This window comes from Mandrillus leucophaeus, unplaced genomic scaffold (genome assembly GCF_000951045.1).
Source record: "Mandrillus leucophaeus isolate KB7577 unplaced genomic scaffold, Mleu.le_1.0 Scaffold1, whole genome shotgun sequence".
NCBI lineage: Eukaryota > Metazoa > Chordata > Mammalia > Primates > Cercopithecidae > Mandrillus > Mandrillus leucophaeus.
Genome location: NW_012098097.1, coordinates 5138831 through 5149735, shown reverse-complemented (window position 1 = coordinate 5149735; position 10905 = coordinate 5138831). Strand labels below are relative to the sequence as shown.

At 47.6% G+C, this 10905-nt stretch overlaps 1 long non-coding RNA gene across 2 annotated transcripts in view; it reads left to right on the top strand.

Moving 5' to 3' along the window:
* Window positions 1-3588: 3588 nt before the first annotated feature.
* The window catches only part of LOC105552318, a 198609-nt gene continuing 191292 nt past the window's right edge, over window positions 3589-10905 (top strand). For both annotated transcript variants that reach the window (XR_001008080.1, XR_001008033.1), the window contains exon 1: window positions 3589-4236. This is a non-coding gene — a long non-coding RNA (uncharacterized LOC105552318). The remainder of the gene's footprint in view (window positions 4237-10905) is intronic.

The window sequence follows — 10905 nt, the reverse complement described above, 5'->3', positions numbered from 1 at the left end:
CTGGGAGGCAGAGGTTTCAGTGAGCTGAGATTGCGGCACTGCACTCCAGCCTGGGGGACAGAGCAAGATTCTAACAAAAAAAAAAAAAAAAAAAAAAAAAAAAAAAAAGAAAACAAGGTATTAGAATTAAGACATTATGATAATGGAGTTAGAAAAACTGACCAGTGGAACAGAATAGAGAGCCATGAATCTACTCAAAAAAGGACAAAATTTGATACACGAGAGAGGGTTGATATTGCAATTGTTTTTATCACCATATATCCATATATATGCATATTTATATTAAATATGTAACTTTTAAAATAACATCTCAATTTTAGAATAGATTTACAGAACCATTGCAAAGATAGTACAGAGAGTTCCCATATACCTACTGATATGGTCTCGCTGTGTCCCCACCCAAATCTCATCTTGAACTGTAGCTCCCATAATTCCCATGTGTTGTGGGAGGGACCCAGTGGGAGATAATTGAATCATGGGAGTAGTTCCCCCATACTGTCCTCCTGGTAGTGAATAAGTCTCTCATGGTTTTATAAGGGGTTTCCTCTTCCACTTGGCTCTCATTTTTTCTTGCCTGCTGCCATGTAAGATGTGACCTTGCTCTTCCTTTGCCTTCCACCATGATTGTGAGGCCTCCCAGCCAGCTGGAACTGTGAGTCCATTAAACCTTATTTTCTTTATAAATTACCCAGTCTTGGGTATGTCTTTATTAGCAGCGTGAGAACCAACTAATACGACCACACTCAATTTCCCTCATTGTTACATCTTACATTAACATGGCACATTTGTAGCAATTATGAATCAATATTGGTACATTACTATTGACTAAAGTCCACACTTTATCAGATTTCCTTAGTTTTACCTAATGTCCCTTTTCTGGTCCAGGATTCCATCCAGAAGACCACATTCAGTCATCAAGCCGCCTCAGCCTTCTCTGAGCTGTGACAGTTTCTCAGACTCTCCTGGGTTGTGGTGAACTTGACAGTTTTGAGGGTTATTGATCAGATGTTTTGTAGACCATCCCTCAGTTGGTCACTGTGTGCAGCCATCGCTTAAGAAGTGGGGAGTTATACTCCACTTTCTGGAGGGCAGAGTATTTACATACATTTTTTGAAATTCTTCTGCACAGATTTCTTTTCCCCTGTGTATTTATTTATCCAATCACCTAATTATGTCAATACGAACTCAGGAATTTTTGTAATACTTTGCTTATAATCTAATACCACTTTACTTCAGTTGTTGCTCAAATGTTTCCCTGACTTTGGCAATTAAGAGCTCTTTCAGTTGGTTTCTGTGTCTCTCTGTCATGGCCCCACCATTGTGTGGTGTGTGTGCTTGTGTGTCAGTGTGTTTTAGCACTTTCTTACTTTCCGACACTACAAGGTGCTCCAGGCTCATCTTGCGTATTTCCTGCCCCAGTCCTAGAATCAGCTGTTTCTCTATGAGCTCTGGTTCCTTCTGTTGGACAATAGTATAAGAAACAAACCTAGGTGCTAAATGATTGCTTCTGGACCCTCTCATCAGAGAGAGAAAGGAAATATATGTGTATGTGCTAATGCATGTACATATACATTTCTTATGTTTACCTCTATCTAGTTATGTATGTATGTATGTTTGTATCTGTCATCTCTATGTTAAGCTAAACCTGGGTTTATACCTCTCTGGATGTTTTAGGAGCAAGGAAGAGACATGATTCCAGCTTTACCTGGGGAAAATCAATCTCACAGCAATGAGAAGAAAGAAATGACTAGTTAAAATTAATTTCTGTATTTTTCTAATTATTCAAGTGGCTAATGTTTGCTGTGCAGAAATTTAAGAAGATTGAAGACTAGAATGAAGTACAACGCAGGAGAAAACAATAACCATGCAGAGTCAGCGTTAGGCACCCATACCGTTTTGAGACAGCTGGATGCCCTTTCGCATGCTAGGAACATGCAGCCCGTGTTCTGGGAAGTGGGGAGAAGGTCAGGCAACTCCTAGCAGCAAAGCTGCTTTATCCTGAACATCCTGTAGGGGAGGGTTTAGGGAGGTCGGATATCCCTGCCTGTGACATTCACCTTGGCTTCAGTTTTTCTCTTACCTGGAAGCATGAGAGGAGTTGATTGTGAGTTCAGAGTGGAAATGGTGGCCAGTCGAGACCCTGCACTGCCACTGACTCTCCGGGAATGTCAGCACCAGTGAAAGCCAGGATTCCAGGGCCAGACCTGAGCTTGCCTGTAGCCTGGGACTGGAATGGGGGAAAACTTGGGCACAGTGGCAGGTGGAAAATCAAGTCTGTGCTTCAGGAGCATCTAGAAACACCCTGTCTACCTTCTCCCCTCCCCAACGCCATTTACCCAGGTGCCTCCTGTTACTTCCAATACTAATGCCTTCTTTTATCTTTTTGAGACAGAGTCTCACTCTGTTGCCCGGGCTGGAGTGCAGTGACACGATCTCGGCTCACTGCAACCTCCGCCTCCCGAGTCCAAGCAATTCTCATACCTCAGCCTCCCTAGTAGTTGAGACTACAGGCGTGCACCACCACACCCACCTATTTTTTTTTTTTTTGTAGTTTCAGTAGAGATGGGGTTTTGCCATGGTGGTCAGTCTGGTCTCGAACTCCTGACCTCAGCGGCGGGATTACAGGCATGAGCCACCATGCCCAACCTGATGCCTTCTTTTTCTGACCATTTCCTCTCCAGCAATCCCACAGTGGCGACAGGGAAACCTGGCCCAGGAGATTCCAATGTTCTTGGCTTCCTCTCCTGTCACAGCCTCAGTGATTTTGTGATTTCACCTTGCTTCTCAGGGCTTGCTTTTATCAAAAGGGTTGGTTAGTCACAATAGCTGTTAACAGGTGCAACAAGGCATAGAAGACCTGTTAGGGGTTGAATTGTTCCACTGCCCCAACTCCAGAATATTAATATATTGCAGTCCTAATCTTCAAGACCTCCAAGAACGTAACCTTATTTGGAAATAGGGTTGTTGAAGATGTCATTGGTTAAGATGAGGTCATACTGGATCAGGGTAGGCCCCTTATCCAATATGACTGGCATCCTTGTGGAAACACCACAGTGTGAAGAGACAGAGATTCACGCAGAGGGAAAACTATGAAAAGATACACGGAGAAGACCGTGTAAAAGGTGGAGGATGAAGGTAAGGCAGCTACAAGCCAAGGAACACCTAAGACAGCCAATGACAACCAGGTCTCAGAGAGGCACGGGACAGATTCTCCCTCACGGCCCCCAGAAGCAAGCAACCTCGGACCTCTCGTCTCCAGAACTGGGGCCCAGCTGGGATAGCCTGACTCTAGGGCTACTAAGGTTTGCCATCCTGTGCGGCATGCCCGGCTGGTGTGACCCACCTTATGCACAAAAGCCAGAATAGACCTAGCGGCATTGAGAATAGGACTGGAATGCCAGCTTTGTCTGTGAAGGAAGGGTGCAAAGGAGGACAGCTGTGGTGGGCAAACCCCAACCGTTTCCATTCTTGTTTAACTTTTGTCCTGACTGCGACAGGACTACGTAGCGGAACTACGACTCCCAGGAAGCCGTTCGGCCTCCCCCGCCCCCTCCCCACCCACTCCGCTCCGCCCCGCCCCGTCGCGGGTCCGCCTGGTATATAAGGGCCGAATGGCCCGGCAGGCTACAGAGCGCGGAGCCGGCGCGGGTGCGCGGTGCGGCGCTGGTAGCCTGAGGACGCGGCCACCGAGGCTGGCATTTCTTGTTCTGCGCTTCTCCCCAAGGACCCTATGCTAGGCAGGCGCCCACCGTAAGCCTTCCGGGCCTTGTGAACCTGCAAACCCAAGTCCCAGAGACGATCCGCCTTCGGCGCTTTCCGGCTTGGCAGAGGGGTTTTCCTGGCGGGGATCTTTGGTTCGCGCTGGCGATGCGCGGGGAAGAAAGGCGAGGAGCGGCGTCCGGGCTGGGTGCTGTCCCAGCGCGAGGAGGCGGGATGCGCTCGCGGGGTCCGCGGGGCGCCCAGTCCCCGCCGCCCTCGTCGCGCGCCCACCCCTGGGGAAGAGAATGCGGCCGCTTGGGGACCCCCGCCCGCGACCTCCGCGAGTCTGGAGCGCAGAGGACAGGGTCTGGACCAGGCGCTTTGGCCTTGGATGGAAAGTGGGGAATTGGGTGGGGGGCTGCGGACCCCTTAACGTGGATTACTTGGTGTGTATCAGCTGGGCTCAGAAGACCCACGACCTCCTCTGCGTCCGTGGATTGATTCGTTCTACTTAACAGCTGGGTCGCCAAGCTGGAGGTAAGTTTCCCTGCGGTTCGGGGAAGGGATCTGATTTACTTTCTTTTCTTTCTTTTTTCCCTCCGCGTCGTTTTCCGAAGGTCCCGAGATTCTGGGTTGAAATTTTTGTTCTTGCAATTGACATCTTCTTGGAGGTCATTTTAGTCATCCCCCTGCCTCCAAGCGGAGCTGATTTGCCTGGGACACGGTGGTCAGCGACCACCCCATCCTGGGCGTTCTCGGCCGTCGTCCTTCTGCCTCTAGCGCTGCCGACCCCTGGCTGCCTGGAGGGGCCGAACCTCAGCTGGGGAAGACGCCCGCGCGTCCTCGGCGAACCCGCTCGGCCCCTTGTACTTGCCTTAAAGCCTGGGCACCCTCCGGGCTCCGTTACTTCGGGAGCGGTGCCGCCTCCATGAGCTCCTGGCGTCCGCCCACTGGCGACCGGGGACGCTGCTGGGGCGCAGCGCTTGGAGAACGCGACGCGGCCGAGCCCCTCTCACCGTTGGGGCTGGGGGGTGAGCGGGGCATTTGGCGAGCAGCTTTCGGGCGAGGACTGGGCCACCCGTCAGGCGGACGCGGGGATGCGTTTGGCCAGGGTGTGGACGAGCTTTCTGAATAAGTGGGAGGTGGCAGGAATTCAGTCCTGTGAGCCCACTCGCCACCTCCCCTTTCTGGCGCAACTTGCTAGTGGAAGTGGTTTGTTGGCCATTGTGGGGAGAGGGCTTACGTCTTGAGTCCGGAACTGAAAGCACACCGCTTCTGTATCCATAGCTTCCTCCTGCCCTTATTCTTTTGTGTCTGCCCTGTTTGGGGGCAGCGCGGTGCCTGTCACTGAGTGGGCACTGATGTTTGTTGAATGAATGACTGAGCGACTCCGCCCTTGGCGTGCAGATTAACCAGGGTCCTCCTTTTCCTTCTCCCTCCTTGGTACTTGTCCTCACCTCCAGGACCTATGCAGGTTTCCTGAGGATGCTTTCCCAGAGGTGGGATTCCCTCCTCCGCCCCTCAACCCTCTCCTGTAGCCTGTAGGTTCTCATTTAGAACCTGTCGGTGATCCATTTCCCACCCAGCAGTCCCTTCTGCATAGAAATCTAGACGCTGTCAGGGATCGCTCTTGGTCAGCGCTCAGGGTCCCAGTGTCTCCAGTGAGCACTGCTCCAGGAGCAAGAGAAGGTAAAGCAGCACTGGAAGAAGAAAAGGCAGTGCATGGTGGCACGACCTCCTACCCCGGGAGCTGGGACCTTCAGTGCCCCTGGCCCCATGCAGGTCCTGGAACTGCCCAGGTTGACGCAGCACCTTCCCTGCGGCCCTTCCCCACCCTCTGCTCCCACCCCAGTTCTGTGCTCAGACTGACTCAGGGAGAGGAATAGTTGAAACCTTCAGGCAAACTGATAATCAACACCACCACCCCTCCTCCCTGTCTGATTTTAAAAAGTAATCCATGCTCTTTCTCTTTCTTTTATAGAAAACTACACAAAAGTGCCCAAAGCAGGAAAAACATCTAATTCACACAGTAATGCTGGCAATTTGATCTATTTCCTCACTGGTGAAATCCTGCAAAATATACAACTTTTTCTCCTCCTCTTTTTTTGTGTAATTTTATTTGAACATTTCCCCCATGTCGTGATGGCATGGTAACTGTATTCTGCTGCAGGCATTGACTCATAATTTGCTTGACAATTTCCCTATTGTTGGACACTAAGTTGTTTCCAAATTTTTACCCTTAGAAGTAATACAGTGAGCATTTTTTGTACATAAAGATTTGTCCACATTTCGTATTATTTTCTTTGGAAAATTCCCAGAAATTGCTATATTTGCTTTAAGTTAGTGTTATGTCTAAAGCAAAGGGATAACTCTATTTCTGGACATTGTTGAGATGGGCTTGGAGGAAAAGATGCCACTTACCCATCAGATAATACTGCGTCTTGGAGCGGGGACACAGAAGCCGCACAGAGTGAATGGCTGCTGAGCAAATGAAGTGTTTTGTTTTGTTTCTTTTTGTATCAAAGAATTGATCAGCATTGGTAGGAGAATAACTTAAAATTTGCCGTTGGGATTATGATGTACTTTTTTTTAAGCAATACCATAAAGTAAGATATATCAGGCAGCTAGATTTAACATGCTGTCTTTTTAAAAAAATTGACTTTTGATTCTGACATAAATCTAGATTTGCAGGAGTTACAAAAATAATGCCAAAGGCTCCACTATATCCTTTACCCCGCTTCCCCAAATGCTAACGTCTGATATATGCATGGTGCAACGATCAGACCTGGGACATTGACATTGACACACACTTTTAACTAATCTACAGGCCTTATTCAGATTTCTCCATTTGTCCCACTCATGTCCTTTTTCTGGTCCAGGGTCCAATTTGGGATCCTGTAATGGGACCTTGTAAAAAGCGGGAACCTGGAGTGGGACAGAAGACAGGCTTTGTTCAGGAGGAGGTTTGAAATTGGGACATCATTTCCATTTGTCTCCCCAAGTGAATTTGCCCTTCCTCTACTGACGGTAGCAGAGCTGTATCAGGCTTCCAGGGCCTATGGGAGCCTACCCATAAGTGGGGAAAGCATCTCTGTGTACCCCTTCCCTCCTTTCCTCTCCCCAAACCTATAGCGGGAATGTGTGTGTCATTGAGTGAAATTGGGTTATTACCCAGTCTGCCCTGACATGTCTTCTAGGGGGTAGACAGTTGCCATCCGGTGTGCGTGAGAGCAAGCTGCTGAGCCGCTGAATCCGTGGTTGACAAGTACACCGTGCAATGCCTGTGTGGGTGACTCATGCCGGCTGCAGTAGCAGGTGTGTCGGGAGCTAAACGTGCAGACCCAGCAGGTACAGCATTTCCTGGTTATCTGAACAGATGGGAAGGAACACGGATTTCTGCTCTGAACTCAGAACAGATTTAGGGTATTGTTAGGCAATTTTGGGCTAGGAAGTGATTCTCCTTTTCTTTAGGGGACTTTCTTCCAGGAGAAGATTTGGGGTGAGGAGAGCTAGCCCGAAGGGATTTTTGGAGGTGGCTGATATGGATGGAGGCTAGCCCAGGTTCTTTGCGTAAGAGTCCACTTGTGTGAATTTGAAGAAACCCAGGAAAGGGTCCCTTCTCCTGTCCTTACAATAAAGCGACCGCATGGTCAGTCAGTAACGCACGCGTGAATTGAGGCTGTCTGCTTTGAGTATCGCTGTGTGTTTTCCGACTTGGAATGGTTGCCTGCGTTGAGTGAAGGCGATGTTTGTTTGGGATAAGGAAGTTTTGATGCTACTTAAATCTCAACAAAACAGATTTCTGTTTTCTGGACAGAGTTTCTGTGTTGATGTTAGGGTCTGGTTGCCGAGACTTGATTTTTCTTTTCCTTTTTGAAATACTCCCAGCCTTCCTACCGTAGCTTGTAAACGGAAGGATATCCACGTCTTTCTCTCTCCTTGTGAACTGGTACAGACGTTTTCTGTAACTAGCCGGCTCCAATGAGGATCATAACAGGAAGTCTCGCGGGGAGAGGGGTTGCGGGTGTTGTGACTAAACAGTTCTGGAAGGCACCTCTGTCTACACCTGCCTGTCCCTGTCCTCAGCGTCTCCTGGTGGGTCCTCCCTAGTCAGACGCTGCAGCTTTTCTAGAATCTACTCCAGTGCAGTGCAGACTGTTCACGTTGAGATTGCCCCACCTGTCCCCTGGTGTTCAAATTGTGGTTTGCATAAGAATGAATTGTTTGCGGAACGTGTTAAAAATGAATATTCTTAGCACCCACCCCTGTCCAGCCCCTCACCTTTAGTGCTTGGGGGTCTGCATTTTCAACAAGCCACCCAGGCCATTCTGACATGGACACTTTGAAGAAACAGGAAGTTGACTGACTTCTTGGCCAGATAAAGCCTTAATTGAACCTTTTCCCACTGAAGCTTACCCAACTACAGTGTTTTTTTCTTTCTCCTCCTCCTCCAGGAAGCCTTTCTGGTTTACCTCCACTGGTCTGGGCCCCCGCATGTACTTATTTGGTTTGCTAGTACAGGTTTTTACATAGGAGCCTTGAAATCAGATGCCATTTATACTTGGTTAAGACAGGAGTGGCTGCATTTGGGTGAATGATAAAGGAACTACACCTCTGGGCATTTTCTCCTCTCAGGTAGGCAAGGTCTTTGGGAGCTTGGAATGTGCCCCTGACCAGGCAGCATCCTGGCACATTTGTTTGTGTACCCACACAGACCACTGCCGCTTCTGTCTGTGGCCACCATTGTTCTAGACAATGTCACTGTCATCATGGAGCTGGTTGGGGTGCTCCACACCAAGTTAGCATCCCCTGTTCACGTGATCGATGCACCCAGCTCACTTCACAAGAGGACAAGAATGATCCTGGATTATTTCTTTTCAACACTGCCATTGGCGAAAGACCCCCTGTTCAAAGTCAGCTGGGTGTTCCTGCTTCACAGACGAGGTCTGTGCCTGGAAAAACATTTATACAAAACCAATCTTGGTTGGTCACATGATATCCAAAAGGCCCGAAGGAATCGTGCAACCTAGAAGAATGCTGAAGTGGCAAGTTTCTGCCCAAGAATTCTTTTTGTAATGTGAATCATCATCACCTCCTCCCATATTTGGTTTGTTGGTACAGGTTTTTGCATGGACGTCTGGAAACCAGGTGCCTTTGTATGTGATTAAACAGACGTGGCTTCATTTAGGGGTATGATCAAGGGACTGCAGTTCTGGAGCTCCAGAAATCAACTGGACCTTCCGACTCCCAGGTCTGTGAGGCTCCCCCATGGTTTGGAAGATGCCGATTGTTAGGGTCCAATTTTAATGATTTACAGACTTACCTCGTTTGCTTCAAAAGTGGTCATTTTACTTTAGCAATTTACTTTTTTGTTGTTGTTTACTGGACTGGGAAGTCCCAGTAGGACAGGCCTGCCGCCCAGCAGTGCCTTCTGATGATTGAGTTGGGATTTCGGAGCATGCTTTTTGAGCTAGCCATGGAGTATTCCTTCTCTAATGATAGATGTATTTCAAATCATTTACCTATGGACTTCCTCTTACCTTAATTCTACAAATATTGGGTGCCTGCTGGATGCTTTTGTAGGCATTGGTGCAACCTCTTTGGTTCTTCAGCATGTGGGCTCTGGTGGTCTTAGGGGCCCATCGGAAGCTGACTTGAAGATTTAGCAGCCTGTGTGGAAGGGAGGTTCTATTGCGCTTGACAAAGTGAAAGGAAGGTGTCTGAGGTGCTGGTCTTTGGGAACAATTTCACTATGTGAGAAAAACCTTTACTGAGCTTTAAGTGACAATGATGGTTTCTGCAGTTATGCCTTCTTCACTTAACTACTTGAAAACTTTTAAACCATTTTTACTTTTCTCTCTTTTTTTTTTGAGATAGGGTCTTGCTATGTTGCCCAGACTGGAGTGCAGTGGTATGATCTCAGCTCACTGCAACCTCCGTCTCCCGGGTTTAAGCCATCCTCCCACTTCAGCCTCCTGAGTAGCTGGGACTACATGCATCCACCACCATGCCCAGCTAATTTTTGTATTTTTTGTAGATATGAGGTTTTGCCATGTCTCCTAGGCTGGTCTTGAACTCCTGAGCTCCAGCAATCCACCGGCCTCAGCCTCCCAAAGTGCTGGGATTATAGGCATGAGCCACTGCACCTGGCCCACCATTTTTATTATGATAAAATATACACAACATAAAAGTTACCATCTTAACCACTTTAATGTACACAGTTCTATGGTATTTGGTACATTCACATTGTTCTGCAACCATTACCACCTATTTCCAGAAAGTTTTTCTTCCCAAACTAAAACTGTACCCATTAAACACAAACTCCCCATTCCCCGATTCCTCCCAGCCCCGGTCAACCACTGTTCTACTTTCTGTCTCTATGAATTTGGCTACTCTGGGTATCTGATAGAAGTGGATCATACCGTATTTGTCCTTTTGTGCCTGGCTCATTTCTTTAGTCTACTTTCTTTGAGGCTCATCCATGTTATAGCATATGTCAGAATTTTCTTTTTAAGGCTGAATAATATTGCATTGTGTATTTATATTGCATTTTGTTTAACCCCGTCTCTACTAAAAATACAAGTGTCTGTGGACACTTGGGTAGCTTCTACCTTTTGGTCATTGTAAATAATGTTGCTAGGAGCACAGGTGTGCAGTGATGTGTTCGGGTCTCTGTTTTCAGTGCTTTTAGGGATATACCTAGAAGTGAAATTGTTGGACCATATGGTAATTCTATTTTTCATATTTCAAAGAACAACCATACTGTCTTTTCTTTTAAAAATTTTAACTTAAAAACTTTTTTTGAGACCAAGTTTCACTCTTGTTGCCCAGGCTGGAGTGCAATGGCATGGTCTCAGCTCACTGCAACCTCTGCCTCCTGGATTCAAGTGATTCTCCTGCCTCAGCCTCCCGAGTAGCTGGGATTACAGGTGACTGCCATCACATCCGGCTAATTTTTGTATTTTTAGTAGAGATGGAGTTTCACCATGTTGGTCAGGCTTGTCTTGAACTCCTGACCTTAGGTGATCCTTGGCCTCCCAAGGTGCTGGGATTACAGATGTGAGCCACTGAGCCAAGCCTGCCATACTCTCTTCTATAGCATCTATATCATTTCACATCCCCACTAATGGTGCACAAAGTTTCCATTTTCTTGCCAAGACTTGTTTTCTTATTCTTTTTATTATTATTATTATTATTATTATTATT